The sequence below is a fragment of the Cherax quadricarinatus genome, unplaced genomic scaffold, assembly GCF_038502225.1.
Source record: "Cherax quadricarinatus isolate ZL_2023a unplaced genomic scaffold, ASM3850222v1 Contig3758, whole genome shotgun sequence".
Lineage (NCBI taxonomy): Eukaryota > Metazoa > Arthropoda > Malacostraca > Decapoda > Parastacidae > Cherax > Cherax quadricarinatus.
In genome coordinates, this window is record NW_027198784.1 from 15018 (window position 1) to 38170 (window position 23153).

A 23153-nucleotide genomic window follows, 5' to 3' on the forward strand; every position below is an offset into this window, starting at 1 on the left:
ATATTAGGCTAGGTTACATTATCTTAGGTTAAGTTAGGTTAGGTTAGATTATATTAGGTTAGGTTAGGTTATATTAGTTTACATAAGAACATAAGAAAGAAGGAACACTGCAGTAGGCCTACTGGCCCATGCGAGGCAGGTCCAAGCCCCAACCTAGTCAGGTCAGGTCACATTCACTTAAGGAAGGAGAACGGCATCTGACCAAGTAGTACAAGCTAGTAAGGTTAGGTTAGGTTAGGTTATACTAGGCTATGTTAGGTTAGGTTATGTTATATTGGATTAGGTTAGGTTAGGTAAAGTTGCATGAACTTATAAAACATAATTGTAATGACCACTGTCAATAAATAAACAGGAATAACCAGGGACTGGAAGCATGAAGCAGGCCTATCGCCCTATTAATTAATTACCTCATATGCCTATGTAATCACAAATAGGTGTCCCGTATTTCAATTGCTAGTGCACTCAGGTCACACACTAAGTGTAAAGTAAAAGGACACAAGTGCAACTAATGTGACATTTTATTGTGCAACGTTTCGCTCTCCAATACATGGACACAGAGGGTATATACCCTCTGTGTCCATGTGTCCATGTATTGTTTGTAAAGGCTTGATAAAGCTCCTGGAGAGCGAAACGTTGCCACAATAAATGTCACATTAATTGCACTTGTGTCCTTTTACTTTACATATTATCGGTAATTCTACCAACTTTATTACAATCACACACTAAGGTTAGGGGGGGTCGATCCCTGGTACGGCTGGAAACATTAGGACGTGTTTCCTTAAGACACTTGCTGTCCCTGTTCACCCATCAGTAAATTGGGCACCTGGGTGTTAGTCGACTGGTGTGGGTCGCATCCTGGGGACAAAACTGACCTAATTTGCCCGAAATGCTCAGCATAACAAGCGGCTTTCTAGATAGTAGTATGTCACTGACGTCAGCTATGGTCTGTATACCTGTACATGTACTTGTGGAAATAATGTGTGTGTGTGTGTGTGTGTGTGTGTGTGTGTGTGTGTGTGTGTGTGTGTGTGTGTGTGTGTGTGTGTGTGTGTGTGTGTGTGTGTGTACTCACCTAGTTGTACTCACCTAGTTGAGGTTGCGGGGGTCGAGTCCGAGCTCCTGGCCCCGCCTCTTCACTGATCGCTACTAGGTCACTCTCCCTGAACCGTGAGCTTTATCATACCTCTGCTTAAAGCTATGTATGGATCCTGCCTCCACTACATCGCTTCCCAAACTATTCCACTTACTGACTACTCTGTGGCTGAAGAAATACTTCCTAACATCCCTGTGATTCATCTGTGTCTTCAACTTCCAACTGTGTCCCCTTGTTACTGTGTCCAATCTCTGGAACATCCTGTCTTTGTCCACCTTGTCAATTCCTCTCAGTATTTTGTATGTCGTTATCATGTCCCCCCTATCTCTCCTGTCCTCCAGTGTCGTCAGGTTGATTTCCCTTAACCTCTCCTCGTAGGACATACCTCTTAGCTCTGGGACTAGTCTTGTTGCAAACCTTTGCACTTTCTCTAGTTTCTTTACGTGCTTGGCTAGGTGTGGGTTCCAAACTGGTGCCGCATACTCCAATATGGGCCTAACGTACACGGTGTACAGGGTCCTGAACGATTCCTTATTAAGATGTCGGAATGCTGTTCTGAGGTTTGCTAGGCGCCCATATGCTGCAGCAGTTATTTGATTGATGTGCGCTTCAGGAGATGTGCCTGGTGTTATACTCACCCCAAGATCTTTTTCCTTGAGTGAGGTTTGTAGTCTCTGGCCCCCTAGACTGTACTCCGTCTGCGGTCTTCTTTGCCCTTCCCCAATCTTCATGACTTTGCACTTGGTGGGATTGAACTCCAGGAGCCAATTGCTGGACCAGGTCTGCAGCCTGTCCAGATCCCTTTGTAGTTCTGCCTGGTCTTCGATCGAGTGAATTCTTCTCATCAACTTCACGTCATCTGCAAACAGGGACACCTCAGAGTCTATTCCTTCCGTCATGTCGTTCACAAATACCAGAAACAGCACTGGTCCTAGGACTGACCCCTGTGGGACCCCGCTGGTCACAGGTGCCCACTCTGACACCTCGCCACGTACCATGACTCGCTGCTGTCTTCCTGACAAGTATTCCCTGATCCATTGTAGTGCCTTCCCTGTTATCCCTGCTTGGTCCTCCAGTTTTTGCACCAATCTCTTGTGTGGAACTGTGTCAAACGCCTTCTTGCAGTCCAAGAATATGCAATCCACCCACCCCTCTCTCTCTTGTCTTACTGCTGTCACCATGTCATAGAACTCCAGTAGGTTTGTGACACAGGATTTCCCGTCCCTGAAACCATGTTGGCTGCTGTTGATGAGATCATTCCTTTCTAGGTGTTCCACCACTCTTCTCCTGATAATCTTCTCCATGATTTTGCATACTATACATGTCAGTGACACTGGTCTGTAGTTTAATGCTTCATGTCTGTCTCCTTTTTTAAAGATTGGGACTACATTTGCTGTCTTCCATGCCTCAGGCAATCTCCCTGTTTCGATAGATGTATTGAATATTGTTGTTAGGGGTACACATAGCGCCTCTGCTCCCTCTCTCAGGACCCATGGGGAGATGTTATCTGGCCCCATTGCCTTTGAGGTATCTAGCTCACTCAGAAGCCTCTTCACTTCTTCCTCGGTTGTGTGCACTGTGTCCAGCACATGGTGGTGTGCCCCACCTCTCCGTCTTTCTGGAGCCCCTTCTGTCTCCTCTGTGAACACTTCTTTGAATCTCTTGTTGAGTTCCTCACATACTTCATGGTCATTTCTTGTTGTCTCTCCTCCTTCCTTCCTTAGCCTGATTACCTGGTCCTTGACTGTTATTTTCCTCCTGATGTGGCTGTACAACTGTTTCGGGTCAGATTTGGCTTTCGCCGCTATGTCATTTTCATATTGTCTTTGGGCCTCCCTTCTTATCTGTACATATTCGTTTCTGGCTCTATGACCGCTCTCCTTATTCTCCTGAGTCCTTTGCCTTCTATATTTCTTCCATTCCCTAGCACACTTGGTTTTTGCCTCCCTGCACCTTTGGGTAAACCATGGGCTCATCCTGGCTTTTTCATTATTCCTGTTACCCTTGGGTACAAACCTCTCCTCAGCCTCCTTGCATTTTGTTGCTACATATTCCATCATCTCATTAACTGGCTTCCCTGCCAGTTCTCTGTCCCACTGAACCCCGTTCAGGAAGTTCCTCATTCCTGTGTAGTCCCCTTTCTTGTAGTTTGGCTTCATTCGTCCTGGCCTTCCTGCTTCTCCCTCCACTTGTAGCTCTACTGTGTATTCGAAGCTTAAAACCACATGATCGCTGGCCCCAAGGGGTCTTTCATATGTGATGTCCTCGATATCTGCACTACTCAAGGTGAATACTAAGTCTAGCCTTGCTGGTTCTTCCTCTCCTCTCTCTCTTGTAGTGTGTGTGTGTGTGTGTGTGTGTGTGTGTGTGTGTGTGTGTGTGTGTGTGTGTGTGTGTGTGTGTGTGTGTGTGTGTGTGCGTGTTTGTGTGAATCCTACATGGAACAATTGACCGTCCAAGTAAATATTTAAAAACAAAAACAAAACAGAATGAACAACAAAAACTGAAGCCATACTCTGTGGCACCTATTGTATGTGGATGACAGTGCTCTGTTAGTGTCAGGTAAAGACCCACAAGATATAGCTAATGTATTAACATAGGAACTGGAGTCCTGCAGCAAATGGTTAGTAGACAACAAACTATCGTTACACCTCGGGAAAACTGAAGCCATACTCTGTGGCACGAAACATAAACTGAGAAGGGTAAATAATTTTAATGTCCAGTGTAATGGGGAACCCATCACCTTGGTTTCCTCAGTAAAATATCTGGGAATTCCCTTTGACCCATGCATGTCAGGAGAACTGATAGGGAAGAGTGTAGTAAAGAAAGCGAATACCAGACTGAAGTTCCTGTATAGACAAGCACAGTGTCTACCTACTGAGGCTGGCAGGACCCTATGTCTAGCCCTTATACAATGCCATATGGATTACACTTGCTCTTCTTGGTACTCTGCCTTGACAAAAAAACTGGAAGATAGACTACAAATCACCCAAAACAAAATGGTAAGATTCATCCTGGACCTAGGTCCAAGAGAACATGTAGGCCTGGGTCCAAGAGAACATGTAGGCCTGGGTCCAAGAGAACATGTAGGCCTGGGTCCAAGAGAACATGTAGGCCTGGGTCCAAGAGAACATGTAGGCCTGGGTCCAAGAGAACATGTAGGCCTGGGTCCAAGAGAACATGTAGGCCTGGGTCCAAGAGAACATGTAGGCCTGGGTCCAAGAGAACATGTAGGCCTGGGTCCAAGAGAACATGTAGGCCTGGGTCCAAGAGAACATGTAGGCCTGGGTCCAAGAGAACATGTAGGCCTGGGTCCAAGAGAACATGTAGGCCTGGGTCCAAGAGAACATGTAGGCCTGGGTCCAAGAGAACATGTAGGCCTGGGTCCAAGAGAACATGTAGGCCTGGGTCCAAGAGAACATGTAGGCCTGGGTCCAAGAGAACATGTAGGCCTGGGTCCAAGAGAACATGTAGGCCTGGGTCCAAGAGAACATGTAGGCCTGGGTCCAAGAGAACATGTAGGCCTGGGTCCAAGAGAACATGTAGGCCTGGGTCCAAGAGAACATGTAGGCCTGGGTCCAAGAGAACATGTAGGCCAGGATGAATTACAGCAATTGGATATGCTGAATGTTGAAGACAGTAAAACAGCTGAAGTTAAATCAAGTTTATAAAATTGCTGACAAACAGTGTCCAGAATATCTTGCTGTCAATTTTGTCAAGGTTGGGAACCAAGGCAATCATAGTACTAGGGGGAGAGAACACAACTTTGTAGTAGCCACAGTCAGTGGCCAGGCTTCAAACACCTTTTATTGTACAGCAATAAAGGAATGGAACAGACTGCCCGCACATGTCAAAGCCAGTCATAGCATGAACCAGTTCAAGATGAGTGCCAAAAGGTGTCTGAGGAATGTAGCTACAGAAAGGGAGGAGAATAAGTTCTTGTACAACTAACATTTATGTCCCTATTGTAAGCTGGTCCTCTCTTTTATGTTAATGTAAATAACTCAGTTTACCTTATTCCTAGTATATCTCCTTTTATTGTTTTAATAATAGAGATAGATAGAGAGAGAGAGAGAGAGTCACTGAATTTTTCTGGATTATCCTAGGTAATCTACACATATGCTGTTATGTATGATAATTTACCACAAATTTTCAGTCTCTGGCAGACATTGTTGTTCAGTGTCTCTCGGTATCACCCCAGGATGCGACCCATCCTGGAGGATTTTTAACCGGAAGGAAATGCTTTTTCTTGGAAAGTAGCTAGCACAGTTTCCGTAGTGTAGTGGTTATCACGTGCGCCTCACACGCGCAAGGTCCCCGGTTCGATCCCGGGCGGAAACACGTGTTGTTTTTGTTGATAATTTGGTAAAATAGTTAATAAATGTCCGTTAGATGGCATTGTCTTAGCTGTCTAGTTAAGAAAATTTCAAATTAAGAAAATATTAATTGGAGTTTACCTAGGTCTACCTGGGGTCTACCTGGAGTCTACCTGGAGTCTACTTGGGGGTCTACCTGGAATCTATCCGGGATTTACCTGGAGTCTACCTGGAGTTTACCTGAGGTCTACCTGGGGTCTACCTGGGGTCTACCTAGGGTCTGTCTAGAGTCTACCTGCTTCTACCTGGAGTCTACCTGGGATCTACCTGGTAGTCTAGCTGGAATCTACTTCGGTTCTGTCTGGAGTCTCCCTGATGGATTGTTCCAAGGGTCAACGCCCCAACGACCCAGACCACGACCAGGCATTGTGGTAGATCAGAACCTGATCGAGCAGACTGTTACTGCTGGCAGTGATGGAACTACAGTGAGTCTCCTTCCTCGGGTTACTTAACACATAACAATGACGCCACGTGTGGTCACAGGCGCTCAAGGTTGACCTTGAAGGGTTACTGGGTAAAGAGCATGACTTTCACACTGGCTAGTTGCTAACACCCTACTTTCCACCCTTTCACACTGGCTAGTTGCTAACACCCTACTTTCCACCCTTTCACACTGGCTAGTTGCTAACACCCTACTTTCCACCCTTTCACACTGGCTAGTTGCTAACACTCTACTTTCCACCCTTTCACACTGGCTAGTTGCTAACACCCTACTTTCCACCCTTTCACACTGGCTAGTTGCTAACACCCTACTTTCCACCCTTTCACACTGGCTAGTTGCTAACACCCTACTTTCCACCCTTTCACACTGGCTAGTTGCTAACACCCTACTTTCCACCCTTTCACACTGGCTAGTTGCTAACACCCTACTTTCCACCCTTTCACACTGGCTAGTTGCTAACACCCTACTTTCCACCCTTTCACACTGACTTTTTTGGGTTATCCCAGGTTCTCTACACATATGCTGCTATGTATGATAATTCTATGTAACTGTATTTGTGTATACCTGAATAAACTTACTTACTTACTTACTTACTTACTAGTTGCTAACGCCCTACTTTCCATCTCTCATACTCCTGATGCACCATCCTCCCTCTTTTACACCTACTCACCGTCCTCCACCATCCTCCCCAACCAACGTCCCTCACCCTTCCCCTCCCCTCCCCTCCCCTCCCCTCCCCTTACATCAAGGGCGGCTCCAGAATATCTATAATGGGCAGGGGTGGGGCTAAGGGCTGGCTCCCTAGTTGGGAAGAGGGCTAGACGGTTTAGGGGTCTACCTGTGACTCTCTGGTTGTAATAATAATAATAATAATAATAATAATAATAATAATAATAATAATAATAATAATAATAATCTTTATTTCTACAAGTAAATGATGCAACTTATACAGACCATAGCTGACATCAATGCCATACTGATATAAAGAAAACCCCTTGTTACATAGAGTATTTCCGACAAATTAGGTCAATTTTGTCACCAGGATGCGACCCACACCAGTCGGCTAACACCCAGGTACCTACTTACTGCTAGGTGAACATGGACAGCAGGTGTCTTTAGGAAACACGTCCTAATGTTTCCACCCGTACCGGGGATCGAACCAGGGCCCTCAATGTTGAGTGCGCTACCCATCGAGGTACGAGAAATGAAATCAAAATTTGTATTGTGTTTAGTGCTCAGTGCCGGATCAGCCGGGCTGTGGTTCATATGTTGGAGTCGGTTGGGCTACGTGTGGCTAGCATTAACAGCCTGGTTGATCAGGCTCTGATCTACCGGGAGGCCTGGTCGTGGATCGGGCCGCGGAGGCGTTGATCCCCGGAATACCCTCCAGGTAGAGGTGGGTGAGGTTAAGACTTAATGACCCTAGTGTAGTTGACAGGCTTGAAACCCCGTTAACCCAACCGAACACCCAGCTAAAACATAATGAATTTATTCTACGCTCGGATAAGAGACTCGGGGATTACTGACAAGTTGTGGCAGTGTTCTTTTATTGGGAGTCAACTCCGGTCTATGAACAGGCCTCACAGTGCATCGGGGCCTGATCATCCAGGCTGTTACTGCTGGCCTCACGCAATCCAACATACGAACCAAAACCCGACTGGTCAGGTACTGACTGAATTTAGGTGTCTGTCCAGCTGTCTGAAGACAGCCAGGAGTCTATTGGTAATGTCCCTTATGGTATGATAACTGTACCTATGTGTGTCTGTACCTACATAAACTTACCTATGAATTCATCATGGTGGAATTTGGAGTGGCTGACGGAAATATTTGTAGGCTTAACTTCCCCATACCTCCCCACACTAGGCAGTGTCTTGGAGCCGCCCTGCCACACCCTCCCACCCTCCCACAAACCCACCCACCATCCCACTTACCCACCCACCATCCCACATACCCACCTATCCTCCCTGACATCCACCCTTCATCATGCCCACTCTCAAGTCTGGAAGGGGACCAAAGGGCTATTGAGTTTCACCCGGTTTAGACATGTGACAAATTGCTGAGGTATGGGACGGTGGACCACACTATTCTTAGCTATTGGAGAGTGGAGTATACTGTTCTTAGCTATGGGACGGTGGACTACGCGTCAAAGGATGATATAGTGCTATGATATATGGCCCTGTCTATGTCCAATACGATGATAAGAAAAAATTGTGTGGGCGAGTACTGTGCCTTGGGTAACTGAGCCGAGGGCGTTGATATTCTTATATGTGAAGACATTAAAGAATCCTAACAGTTCACGTCTTTCAGTTACTCAGAGATTACGTTCCACAAGCCGCCACCTCCAGTTCGTGCGATACAGACATGAAATTTTTAGGTTTGTACCCTCCAAAGGTGCTGTATTTGCCTGTACCTACTGACCAATAGTACAAAACTAAGCAGAGACGACCACTAGTGCAAGAGAGAGCAAACAAGACAACCACTGCTACAAGCATAAGCAGAGACTACCGCATGCTCAAGAATGAGCAGATAAGGACGACCACAAGCACAAAAATGAGCAGACATGGACGACCACAAGTGTAAGAATAAGCAGGCAGGAACGACCACAAGTATAAGAATGAGCAGACGGGGACGACCACTGCTACAAAAATAAGCAGACATGGACAAACACAAGCACAGTCAAACATACACAACTTGTAGTAAATAAAGATATTATTATTATTATTATTATTATTATTATTATTATTATTATTATTATTATTATTATTATTATTATTATTATACCTGCGTGGTCAACACCAGCAGCAACGCCCCAGTGTAGAGTGCTATCTGGTTTCCTGCAAGAGTTGATCCCGCTAAGGTGAATCAGCCTCCAGGATGAAAAAAAAGTCACTACACCTTCCAGCATCCCTGGAAGAGGATACACAGCGCCCGCAAGAGGAATCCCTCGACATGGAGTTTGACTTTGATTCTGAGTTGTCATAGAGAGGATAGGTAGTGGTAAGGCGTGGTGACTTGCCTGACTGATGAATAAACAAGCTTACGACACATCCGCTGACTGTTTATCGAAAATTCCAATGGAAATAAGTCACTTTAACTTTTTTGTTATCTTAAGTAATTTTCACGTGTGTTACCATGTATGATACTTCACATGGCACCTATGGAGGCGGGGAGGGGCTCTTGATCCAAAGAATTTGAGCTATTTCCATATAAATATAATAAGAGGATCCCAGAAAGGGATCGAAATATAATCTCTCGATTTTCTGTCTCCATGTGGATTATTATTGAGCACTGACAAGTGTTCATTATACTTTAGTTATTCATATAATAATAACTTCTCCAGATAGGTCAGCTATGCGGGAAAGTTATCCCCGTATCCCACAACCCCAGCCCCCTCTACTCACCGCATAAAACACAGTATTTGCATCACGAAACGTTCAAGAAGCAGAGGAGCTGCAGCTTAACTTCCTTAAGAGACCTAGGAAGTATAAATTCAATTCTTCCAAGAGTTCCAGGAGCTGGAGATAAACACCTTCAAGAGGCCCAGGAGTTTTAGCTCAACACACTCAAGAAGTATAACACACGTAGTTTAACACACACACACACACAAAACAGTTGTAGATGAACCTGTTTAAAAAAGCCAGGAACTTGAACTCAACTTTGCCTTATCAATACACTATGCTAAGAGTGGTGGAGCATCCAGAAAGAAGTGGGTTCATATATGACAGCCAGCACGGTTTCAGGAAAGGGAAAGCATGCGTCACAAACCTACCGAAATTCTAGGTAACCTCCAGGTAACCTGGAGGTTACTTGGAGGTTATTCCGGGAATCAACGCCACCGCGGCCCGGTCCAGGACCAGGCCTCCCGATGGATCAGGGCCTGATCAACTAGGCTGTTACTGCTGGCCGCACGCAGTCCAACGTACGAGCCACAACCCGGCTGATCCGGCACTAACTTTAGGTATCTTTCCAGCTCTCTCTTGAAGGCAGCCAGGGGTTTATTGGCAATTCCCCTAATGCTTGATGGGAGGCTGTTGAACAGTCTTGGACCCCGGACACTTATGGTGTTTTCCCTTAGTGTACCAATGGCGCCCCTACTTTTTATTGGGGGCATTTTGCATCGCCTGCCCAGTCTTTTACTTTCGTAGGGAGTGATTTCTGTGTACAGATTTGGGACCATTCCTTCCAGGATTTTCCAAGTGTAGATTATGATATATCTCTCTCTCCTGCGTTCCAACGAGTACAAGTCAAGTGCTTCCAAGCGTTCCCAGTAGTTAAGGTGCTTGACAGAACTTATACGTGCAGTAAAGAAGGTAACAGAAGACAGGAAAGAGAGAGGGATGGGTAGATTACATTAGACACAATACTGCACAAGAGATTGGTACAAAAGCTTGAGGAGTGGGTAGGCAAAGCACCTCACCAGACCAGGGATTACCTGACAGAGGAAGGATGGTACGTGACGAGGTATCAGAATGGATGAATGGGTGCATGTGAAGAGTGGGATTCCACAGGGGTCACTCCTAGGGCCGATGCTGTTTCTTGTACTATATGTGAATGACACGAAAGAAGGGATAAAGTCAGAGATATCCCTATTCGCAGACAACGTGAAACTGGGATAAAGTCAGATATGTCCCTGTTCGCAGACGACGTGAAACTAATGAGAAGAATACAAGCGGACGATGATCACGGAAGGCTATCTATAAAGGGATCTGGATACACTACAAGCCTGGTCCGATAAATGGCTCCTGGAGTATAAGCACACCAAGAGCAAGGTTTTGAAACTTGGGGAAGGACAAAAAAGATCGTAGACGGAGTACCGGCTGGGGGGAGAGAGGAGCAAAGCTGCAAACCTCGCTCAAGGAGAAGGACCTAAGGGTGAGCATCATACTAAGCACATCCCCTGAGGTGCACATCAACCAAATAACTGCTGCAGCAAATGCGAGTCTGGCAAATCTAAAAATAGCTTGTCGACACCTAAGTAAGGAGTCATTCAGGACACTGTACACAGTGTACGTCAGGCCCATATTGGAGTACGCATCACCGGTATAAACCCCACACCTGGTCAAGCTTATCAAGAAATTTGAGAACGTGCAGAGGGAACTTAACCTGATGACACTGGAGGACACGAGGGCTAAGGTGGATATGATAACGAGGTACAAAATACCGAAAGGAATTGACAAGGAAAACAGGAACAAGATGACACAACTGGAAGTATAAAACTCAGAATGTTAGGAAGCATTTCTTCATCCTTAGAGCTGTCAGGAAGTAGAACACTCCGAAGAGTGATGCACACACACACACACACACACACACACACACACACACACACACACACACACACACACACACACACACACACACACACACACACACACACACACACATATATATATATATATATATATATATATATATATATATATATATATATATATATATATATATATATATATATATATATATATATATATATATATGGAAGGACTAGGGATCAATACTGAGAGAAGTGAAAGTATGTGGTGTAAATAAACCAGAAGAATGTAACTTCTGAATCTAGTTACATTAAGGTTACCTCAGTTGTTCCTCTTCAATGACACTCATTTGTTAGCTTTTTTTTTATCTAGGTGAGATAAAACGTTATCTTTAAATGTTCGTTATCTTCTTTTGTTGATATCTCTTAAGAGCGGATTTTACTCTCTTACAGATTTTGTTTTGTCTTGTTATTCTAAGTATATTCCTTGGTGTGCAAGACTTATTATTATTTTGTTATCTTTGACGCGAAATGTATGGTTATAACTGTCAGGCGGTGGGGGGGGGGGGGCCAAGGGGACTTCTGTTAGTTATTTATTGTTATGTTAAAAGTTTACACGAAATTATAAGCCTGCGACACTTCACTATCTAGCCATATAACGATGTGTGTCAGTGTGTGTGTGTGTGTGTGTGTGTGTGTGTGTGTGTGTGTGTGTGTGTGTGTGTGTGTGTGGGTGTGTGTGTGTGTGTGTGTGTGTACTAAGTTGTGGTTGCAGGGGTTGAGTCACAGCTCCTGGCCCCGTCTCTTCACTTGTCGCTACTGGGTCACTCTTCCCACTTCATTAGCTTTATCATACCTCTTCTTAAAGCTATATATGGATCCTGCTTCCACTATGTCACTTTCCAGACTATTCCACTTCCTGACAACTCTGTGACGAAAGAAATACTTCCTAACCTCCCTGTGGTTCATCTGAGTCTTCAACTTCCGACTGTGACCTCTTGTTGCTGTGTCCCATCTTTGGAACATCTTGTCTCTATCCACCTTGTTGATTCCTCTCAGTGTTTTATATGTCCTTATCATATCCCCCCCATCTCTCCTGTCCTCCAGTGTCGTCAGGTCGATTTCCCTTAACCTCTCCTCATAGTACATTACCCTTAGCTCTGGAACTAGTCTTGTTGCAAACCTTTGCTCTTTCTCTAATTTCCTTAACTGCTTGGATAGATGTGGATTCCAAACTGGTGCTGCATACTCCAATATAGGCTTAAAGTACACGGTGTACAGGGTCCTGAACGACTCCTTATTGAGGTGTTGGAATGCTATTTTTAGGTTTGCTTGTCGCCCGTATGCTGCAGCAGTTATTTGGTTGATGTGCACCTTAGGAGATGTGCCTGGTGTTATACTCACGCCAAGATAATTTTCCTTGAATGAGGTTTGTAGTTTCTGGCCCCCCTAGACTGTACTTCGTCTGAGGTCTTCTTTGCCCCTCCCAATCTTCGTGGCATTGCACTTAGTGGGGGTTGAACTCCAGGAGCAAGTTTCTAGACCAGGCCTGGAGCCTGTCCAGATCCCTTTGTAGTTCTTCCTGGTCCTTGTCTGACTGAATTCTTCTCATCAGCTTCACATCTGCAAACAGGGACATTTCTGAATCTATTCCTTCTGTCATGTCGTGTTGCTCTGCCCTGCTCTGGTTGTCCTCTGCTGACTCTGTCCTTGTCTCTCTTCCTAGCTCCTTTCGTTCCTGTGTCCTCTCCCTCAGCTTCTATTGTTCTCTTCTTGTTCTTTCACAGTCTAGGAATACCCTCTTGTATGTTGATGATTCCTTCAGCAGTGGTTTCTCTTGCAGGATCCTGTTCTGCACCATTTCTGTCTTGAAAATCAGTTTGACCAGCTGATTTCTCCTCTTCAAGTACCACCCTGAAAATTTACTATCTCAATCATGTCCTTCTCACCTATTTCTTTGATGATGTTTTCCATCTCCTGTTTTGATTTGTTTTTCTGCCATCTTTCATTACATGTCCTTCCTTCGCTCTCCTGGAGCCCATGAATAAACACTGACTTTTCCCTCTCCTCCTCCCACTGCCTTTCCCTCTGTGTCTCTGGGCCCCGGTTGTACATGGCCATTATCTCCCTTATTTTTTCCTGTAACTACTGGTGGCACGGTCGTGCCTCTGCATGGGGCCTGTCACTTTCTCTACCTTCTCCTCCCCTTACTTACTGTTATCCCTGCTCATTCACAAGCTTCAGTACCTCTGCACTAACAGCTGATGGAAGGAAATGGGAAAAGAATCCTTAATAAACAACCTATCACCACGCACCTTAACTGATTACGAGAAACATATGTTCAGTCTGGGTCTCGAATTTACCACTAATCTATGCAACCCAAACCATCAATTGCATTTAGTCACCAGAAACCACAGACACAGTGACAGTAACTTCCAGAAGGGTTATATACGACCCCAGTTTTATGTGAGCCTTTTTCTACTAATCTTCCCAGGCGTTATATCAGCGCTCTGAAGGATCTTGCTAATGACCCAAATATTATTGTCACCTCCGACGACAAATGAGGTGGAACTGTCATACTCAACACCAGTGACTACAACACCAGTATGATGGACCTTTTGAATGACCAGTCCACATATGAACCCATCAACACACAACAGTGGGAGACGCTCACCAAAGATTTCCTATATAAAACCAGACAAATACTGAAATGCGCTAGTGACGGGAAGAAACTTCTGTACTTGATACCCAGCAACCCTAAACCAGTATACATGTATGGTTTACCGAAGACCCATAAACATAATATTCCTCTCAGACCAATCATATCAGGCATAGGCAGTGCACCACACAAACTAGCCAGAGTTCATACCAAACATCTTTCCTGCCTTCTGGGGACCATCAGCCCCACTCATCTTAAGCATTCAGGTGACCTTGTCAACTGCATCCAAAATCTCTCCATCCGAAACAAGAAACTAAGCAGCTTGGACGTGACTTTCCTCTTCACTAAAGTACCTACCACACAAACCATCGATGTTCTGTGATGTAAAGTCAATCAGGACCTTCATTTTCCTCTACATCCCGGAGATTTTGTTGACCTGATTGAACTCGACATTAATTTCAACTGTTTTTCTGTCAATAACAGGCTCTACAAACAAACCTATGACATGGGAATGGGGCCCCCCATCAGTGCCGTCTTAGCCAATTTGTACATGGAACACGTAAAGGCTAAACACTTCGCCAACATCATTGCCTCAAGCATCACTTAGTTACATTACATGGACAACGTCCTCGTAATAACTCACAAATGTTTTGATGTACAGAATCTTCAGGCAAGGCTATCTAGTTTACACTAGAAGAAGAGTCCAGTGACAAGCTACCTTTTCTAGACGTCCTCATCCACAAAGTAGATAACAATCTAAGATTTCAAGTTTACCGAAAACCTACAAATAATAATGATCTCACACACTTCTATTCCAGTTAAGATACCAAGACCAAAAGAGGCATCATCATCGGACTTTTCCTAAGAGCATAATAACGAATTTGTAGTCCTGAGTTTCTTGACGAGGAATGTACATACATTTACCAAACCTTCACTGATTTACATTCTCCTTCCTTTTTCATTAAAGACTAAAAAAAGGTCTTCAGATCATTAATTCTCCATGCACCAACACCACTCCAAACAAAGTTATAATTCTTCCCAACAGCCAGGTTGCATTGAACATTTCTGAAGTACTTGTACAAGCTAACACTAGAGTTGCCATTGCTTCCAGCCCCTCTCCTCTTTTGATTTGCCTATATATGCCTCACTTTTGACCAATGAGATGTTTTAATCTATTGTTTATCCATTTAGGATCATTTTTATTTGATCTGATTTCCGTATTCAGAACATAAGTTGTCTGAGCAGCTAGAACTATGCTCTGGAAAATGTCATATCGGCAACCATCACCACCTATAAGGTACCTAAACTACTGGGAACGGTTGAAGGTCCTTGATCTGTATTCCCTCGAATGCAGGCGAGAGAGATACATGATAATATACACTTGGAAGGTCCTGGAGGGATTGGTACCAAACCTGCACATGAAAATCACTCCATATGAAAGCAAAAGACTCGGCAGGAGATGCAACATTCCCCCGATGAAAAGCAGGGGCGCCACGAGTACACTGAGAGACAACACAATAAGTGTCTGGGGCCTCCCAGCATACATAAAGGGGGATTACCAGTAGACCCCTGGCTGTCTTCAAGAAGACACTGGACAGGCACCTAAAGTCAGTACCTGACCAACCGGACTGTGGTTCATACGTCAACTTGCATGCGGCCAGCAGTAACAGCCTGGTTGATCAGACCCTGATCCACAGTGAGGCCTGGTCTCAGACTGGGTAGTGGGAGCATTGACCCCTGAAACCCTCTCCAGGTAATCTCCAGGTAAACCTACCTGACCCATAGTCAGGTCATTCCAGTCCAGCTCACCCAGGTAATTTCTCAGTCCTGTGAAATCCACCAAGCGGAAGTCAGAGACAGAGACTTGATTGTCATTATTAGGGTAATTCCATGATACATATATTAAAACTGAGTGATTTGTGATCAGTTTCCCCAAGCTCATCATTAACCTCAAGATTATTAATTAATGATTCCCTACTAGCAAGAACCAAGCCAAGCAAGTTATTTCCTCTAGTTGGTTCTGTCAAAAACTGTTTTGAAAAATAATCCTGAATCACATCAAGAAAGTTGTTTAACTCTAAATTTCATGTCAAATTTCTCCAGTCAATTTGTCTAAAGCTAAAATCCCCCATTAGCACAATATTTTCGCATGTAAATGTCTTACAAATTTTGTCCCATAGAAGTTTACTTCACTCCCTATCAAGGGTTGGGGGCCTGTAAATCACACCCAAGGTTAGTTTTCAATGCCTTCGAGAAGCTGCAACCAAACAGATTCAGTGGCTGATGCTTCTAATTTTATATCTTGTCTAATGCAACAATTTAAATTATCTCTGACATACATCGCTACTCCACCACCCTTCCTGTTGACCCTGTCAATGTGGAATAATTTATAGTCTTGTATGTGACATTCAGAAGGTATTTCTCTATCTTATAGATTGAGCCAGGTCTCTGTTATAGCAATAATATTTATGTTTCCCGCACTAGCAATTAATCTTAGCTCATCTATCTTATTTCTTACACTCCTGCTACTAATATAGTAAACCTTAAGGAAGCTAGTCTCTTGCTGCCCTCTGCTGTGTCCCTTTGTGTGTTGACCTGATCCATTGTCTTTATTTGTAACTTTAAGATGAATAATGTCTTTTAGGCATTTACTGTTTTCAACCCTAATGCTGCAACCTGACTGTTTCCCACACACACCCATACCTCTGTCTTTTATAATGAATGGTATACAGTACCGACAAGATGAAAATTAGACACATGTACGACATCTGGGTGTCTTTAATTGTAGACATTTCGCCAACCAGTGGCTTTATCATTACAGATTATTGGACATAACTTGAAGACAATAGTGCTATATACAAAAGATGAGGTAATCAGTCTCTCAGCCTTGGAGTTGGTGTGTAGAGCACCGTAGCTGAAGAGATTCTGAAGCACAAGCTAACGAACGAACGAATGCATAAGTGCAGGTAAGATCCCAATGGGATGAGCGGGGAAGACTGGACAGATGAAGCATAGCTCTGGAAAGGAGTGTTTTTAGTCATAGAAATAGAGTCAGGGCTTAACCCAGCAGCTAAGGCGATCGTGGGGCAGACTTGAGAGCAGGAACAGCAAGATCTGTTGCATCGAACTTGTGGTAGTTGAAGTCTTGAATCTTGAGTAGCTGGCAGCAGGCTACGTTGCATCAGAGGGCAGCACACAGGTGGGAGTTATAGGAATAACTGAGGAGGCAGGTTTGCATTGGAGCCGTTTTCAAAATTTTTGAAGCTGCTCCTAGATTGGTGGTATAGTTTAGTCTTGTTACTGAAGGTGAAACGTAGAGGCTTGATGAACTCAAGAACTTGGGTGAGTGTGAAGTGAAGAGGTGATTCACAGGCGTACTTGACTGTTCCAGCACCGAGGCTTTTGTAGAGTTCAGTACAGTGAGAGTGTACTGGAGTCGTCGCTATCTTCGTCTTTTTCTGGAGTGGATTCATTGGGCGAATCTACAATGGTGGTAGCAGGTGATTGAAGGTCGACAGGAGCAGTGGAGACGTGTAATGATGGTAGGCATGGTGTTCAGACAGAACAGTTCGTTAATAGTGGTGCTGAAAGTGCCGGGGTTTGCTGCATTTGCAAGGTATGCATATACCATGCAGTACAGCACCTTGGAGGGAGCACCATCGGGGAGTGGAAAGAGGGAGTTGCTTGGTGAGGGCATCTGTAGAGTGGCGTGTAGAATCTTGGTGGTGTCGGCTTGTAGTTTGGTTATTGCAGCGTATGTCAGTGAACTGGAGGTGTTCTTCAGATTTTTAGTTTTCTTCGATATGATTTCTTTCCTGAGTGGGCACTTAGCTGCAAGGGTATGATGATTACCCTTGCAGTTAAGACATGTTGGTGCTGTAGTGATGGTGCAGGATCTGAATTTGTGTCCATCATTCCCACATTTTGAACAAAACTTCTTATTCTTGATAGGGCAGTCGTTGGTGGTGTGATTATAGGAGTAACAGGTCCAGCAGTGGGAGACATGTGTGAAACGTTCTGGTTCTATATGGCTTGGGTGAATGTGGTAATATGAGATAGCCAGACCATCAGAGATAGCTTGGGCAGCCATGGAGATGTCTGAGAATGTAATCTTTAGCATAGATGAGGCATTAGGGATCGTGGAGATGCTATCTACCAATAGATGTTTTCAGTGCTTCAGCTGAGAGAGAGGTAACAATATTGTCCAGTCTTTTCAAAAAGACTGAACGTTTCACCTTCAAGAATGGAGACGGGGATATGGTGAATTGTCGTGTTTGTAGGGTCTTGACTGATGAGTCTTCCATTAGTTTTGATGCTTCCGTGTCGTCTGTGCAGATGACAATGAAGGAGTCCTCAGAGAGTGGATTGCTGTAAATTTGACCTTCAAGCAAGCCCTAACAGCAGTAGCTAAAGCTAGCTTCGAGAAGTCATTGATTACACCATTCACAGGCTTGATTTTCACATGATGCGACAGCATTGTGAGAAAGGAGGTCCTGTTTGTAGAATATAAATTCCCCACCCCAGGAGGATCGAAGGGAAACTTCTTGAGTGTAGAGTAACTGTGTCTTGGCAGTAGCAAGGTCAGCAGTGGAATCGACGTGAACAAAAGCAGGGAGGCTGGCGCTTAAATAGACGTCAGTGGATAGGGACGTTTAGCAGACGAGGACATATAGTCACTAGTAAGCAGGATTCCCCAGTGGAAGTAGGTCATACCCAAGGGATGGGTTAGTGGTAGTAGTAGTAGTAGTTGCAGTAGCCATGAAGAAGGTTATGTAAATGTCCTCTGAACCAAGACTCCATGATGTTGCAGTGTCTGTCAAGTTGTATATGAATGGTATACAATACTGACAATATGAAAATTAGACACATGTGCAACATCTAGGTATTTTTAATTGTAGACCTTTCACCAACCAGTGGCTCATCTTTTGTATATAGCCTTCAAGTTATGTCCAAGAATCTGTATTGATAAAGCCACTGGTTGGCAAAACGTCTACAGTTAACCCTTAAACTGTCCAAACGTAGATCTACGTTTTTTCAACATTTGAAAGTATGTAAAAAAACGTAAAGCTTATTTTTCTTTTCTTACATTTGAAAACTTATAAAAAAAAACTTTGATCTACATTTTTTTTGTTATATTTGAAAATATGTTAAAGAACGTAAATCTACTTTTGGAGCACTACACATGTGAACATAGATCTGTTTGGACAGTTTAAGGGTTAAAGATACCCAGATGTTGCACATGTCTAATTTTTATCTTCTATCAGTTTAAAATTCTAGACATGTCAGCAATGGCCCTCTTGTTAGGTAAGACACATGCAACAGTTAGGTATCTTTATTTCGAAACGTTTCGCCTACACAGTAGGCTTCTTCATTCGAGTACTCGACTGAAGAAGCCTACTGTGTAGGCGAAACGTTTCGAAATAAAGATACCTAACTGTTGTGAACGAAATGGTATATAATACCGACAAGATGAGAGTAAGACACATGTGCAACATCTGGGTATCTTTATTGTAGACGTTTCGCCATCCAGTGGCTTTATCAATACAAATTCTAGGACATAACTTCAACTGTCTTCAAGTTATGTCCTAGAATTTGTATTGATAAAGCCACTGGATGGCGAAACGTCTACAATAAAGATACCCAGATGTTGCACATGTGTCTTACTCTCATCTTGTCGGTATTATATACCATTTCGTACACAACTTGTCAGACACTGCAACATCATGGAATCTTAATTCTGAGGACATGTACATAACTTTCACGACTACGACAACTACCTCTACAACTAACCCATCTCTTTGGGAAGGACCTACTTCCACTGGGGAATCCCGCCTACCAGTGAATATGCCCTCGTCTGCTACACCTGACGTTACTATATAAGCGCCAGGATTCTTTCTTCTGCTTCAGAATCTCCACGACTATGGTGCTGTTCGCACCTACTCCTAGGTTGAGGGACTGATTACCTCATCTTCTGTACATAGTTCTACTGTCTTCAAGTTATGTCCTAGAATTTGTATTGATAAAGCCACTGGATGGCGAAACGTCTACAATAAAGATACCCAGATGTTGCACATGTGTCTTACTCGATACCTAACTGTTGCATATGTGTCTTACCTAACAACCTGTCGGTATTTTATACCATTTTAATGTTCAATGGCCGTCTTGATCGAGTTGGCAAGTGCTACCACCCCAGCCCCAGAGAGATGTACACCATCCCTTGCATACAAATCATGTTTGCCATAAAAGTTGTCCCAATTGTCAATGAATGGGACTGCAAGTTCTTTGCAGCATCTGTCTAGCCAGCAGTTTACACCAATTGCCCTAGAGAACTATTCATTGCCCACTCCCCTTCTAGGCAAGATGCTACATATGATTGGGACCCCTCCCTTAGACTTAATTAAATCTATAACTGACCTATAGTTATCTAGCAGCTCTTCTCTCCTACCCTTCCCGATATCACTTCCACCAGCACTGAGACAGATAACAGGCTTGTTCCCATTACCTGACATGATATTATCCAACCTGTTGACTATGTCACCAACACCAGCTCCAGGATACACACTATGTCTCACCTTATTCCTGTTACAAAATGCACGGTCTCCCACAATCACAATGTTCTTACCTTGATTAGCAAGGAACTCAGTGGTACTTGTAAGCTCACTAACCACTGAAGTACACTCGTCCTGGAGAACAGAGAATCGATTTCCTACCATCAAATCTTCTCTATTAACCTTCCTTGGTGCTTCCAGGACGAAGAATAAGTTGGTAAATTCTTGGATAGCGGTGGTTTTGATAAGGACCTGCCTTGTATGGGCCAGTAGGAGTTCTGCAGTGTTCCTCCATGCTTATGTTCTTAAGTTTTTAAGTAGAGCGATGGTGGCGGCATGCAAACAGTCTTATGGGCCGGCCACTGATGTAAAGAAAAAAAACGCCACCATCTTCTTCAGATCTCGCGTGACAAAACATGTGTCAGCTCACATCCTGAAATGTGCCACTTGTCAAATTACAGGGAGACCTGGCTATCCTATAAAACCAGCTCCATTTCTGTTCCAGCATCAGTGTTGGGTGAGTTTCTCTAATGTTGTAGACTGTGTTGCTTTCTTGCCTCGCACTCATCAAGGTAAAGAATAAAAAAAATCACAGTACCATGACTGGAATAATATACAAATAACTCTCACTTGGGAAGATTGAAACTTGTGACAATGTTTCGGTCTGATTTAGACCATTAACAAGCCACACCTGACTTGTTAATGGTCCAAGTCTGACCGAAACGTCGTGAAAAGTTTCAGTCGCCTATGTACGGGCTATTTTTGTAATGAGAATATCTGTGTAATAATGTGAACATCTACTCGTTAACCCAAACGAGTGAAACAAACCATTATCACTTTATTTTATTTCTAACTAATGAAACAACAGACTATTGTCATTCCTAACGAATAAAACAGACCAGTGTCAAGTGATTTTTACAACAGACTCACGAAATCATCATAAATCACGCAACGAGAGGGAGGGGTGAGTCAAAAAGCCCACAGGGCAGGGCTTTTGAAGACTCTTGCCGTGGGTTCAAGACCCAACTCGTTCCTGATTTGAAACAACAGAGCATTGTCAGAGGATTTTATCCCTGAGGAATCAAGCAATAACAATGGCAGTAGACGTTATTAAAGCAAGAGCTGCAGGGAGGATGAGTGGTACAATTGGTTGTTGCGCAGTACAGGATAACGAGGATGTAGCCTACATGCCAGTAATATAGAGAGAGCGCACTGCGGGCAGTCGCTGTCTTTCTGCGCTAACACAGACACGATAATCACGGTATCTGAGCTATATTACGTAAAGAACTCATTGTATCTGCCTGCAGGTGGAGTAGTCATTAGCTAAGGATTTCATATAATAAGGACTAAATTAAATTGCCCGTTAATCATAAGTCATTATAATGAATAAATCTCAGTACAGTGGCTGGAACAACACACAGATAACCCCAACATTATTATGGCGGCGTTTCAGCTCGACTTGTACCATTAATAAGTCCGAATTGGATAAGTAGATAAGTAAGTTTATTTAGGTACAGATGCACATAAGTACAATTATCATACATAGTGTAAATTACCATGAATAACTCAAAAAAAGTGATATCATTGACTGTGTGACTTGTTAATGAACCAAATCGGACGCGACACGTCCTCGGGGCAGTCAAAACGATGGAGGAAAAAGTGTATTAGACCAGGGGTGGGGAAAATTTGGGCCAATTTGCCCATTAAATTATTTCTGTGGCCCGCCATTGCCTGTATCAGTTGGAGAAAAAATCTTTTAATCGGTATTATGTGGGAAATGGGCAGCCAAAACAGCAAGGTTGACTTGTTACTTACTGACCTGGCTTCTGGGTAATCCATTGGATTAGGCCAAGACAGGTCACTAAATCCTGACCTGAGAAGTTTATTCTTGACCTTACTACAGCGATGGCCACACCCACAACTCAGTAACATTTCTACTGACCTTGGAGTCCAGCACCACCAGTGATCAGGCCCTGATCCACTGGGAGGCCTGGTCGTGGACCGGGCCGCGGGGGCGTTGATCCCAGGAATAACCTGCAAGTACACTCCAGGTAGACCTGACAGTCCAACACCAACACTGACCTGATAACCCACCATTAATTTTTCACTGAAGCAGTGAAAGTCAAGTGTAGTCGTGTAGTTTTAAAAATAGATTAGATAAATACATTAGTGGGTATGAGCTGGACTTGCTGTAGACAGCCTGTACTGTCAGCACAGACAGCCTATGCTGTCTGCCAGCTTAGTTCATATTTTGCGGCACTAAGGTGCTGTCCTCTAGACCTGCCCAGGTCAGTGGGACACTGGTCCCACACGCTCTCACTCACACAGCGGCCTAGTAGCAAGACACAAGTCCTGCTAGCTCTTTCCCTCGTGCCCATGGCCCTACCCGGGCCATGGGCACAACACACAAGCCTGTATACCCACCTACGACATTGAAAATAAAGTAAAGAAGCCTCCGAAAACGTATCATTTACCCCCCGCTACCAGAATCACCAATAATCTGTTTCACATTGCCTCACATGGGCCAGTAGGCTTCCTGCAGTGCTTCTTCTTTCTTATGTTATTATGTATTTATTTACGATTAAGATGGTCCTCACGTTCTCCTTCAATAAATAAAAGAAATTTATTTAGCTCCAATAAGAAATGAATACGTCTATGTTAAGTATGTGAGGGTGCGTGGTAGTCAAGACAGGTGTTGACAACACCTGTGAGTGGAGTCTCACACACCTAACCAGTACCAACAGCCAGTACCAACACTGTTTCCTCCAGTGCTGGTGATGATAATGA

The 23153-nt window shown here is 43.9% G+C and overlaps 1 non-coding gene across 1 annotated transcript; it reads left to right on the top strand.

The window, feature by feature from the left end:
- The first annotated feature begins 5361 nt into the window (after window positions 1-5361).
- TRNAV-CAC (transfer RNA valine (anticodon CAC)) lies at window positions 5362-5434 on the top strand. Its single transcript has one exon. It is a non-coding gene; the product is annotated as a tRNA-Val (tRNA).
- The last annotated feature ends 17719 nt before the right edge of the window (window positions 5435-23153 follow it).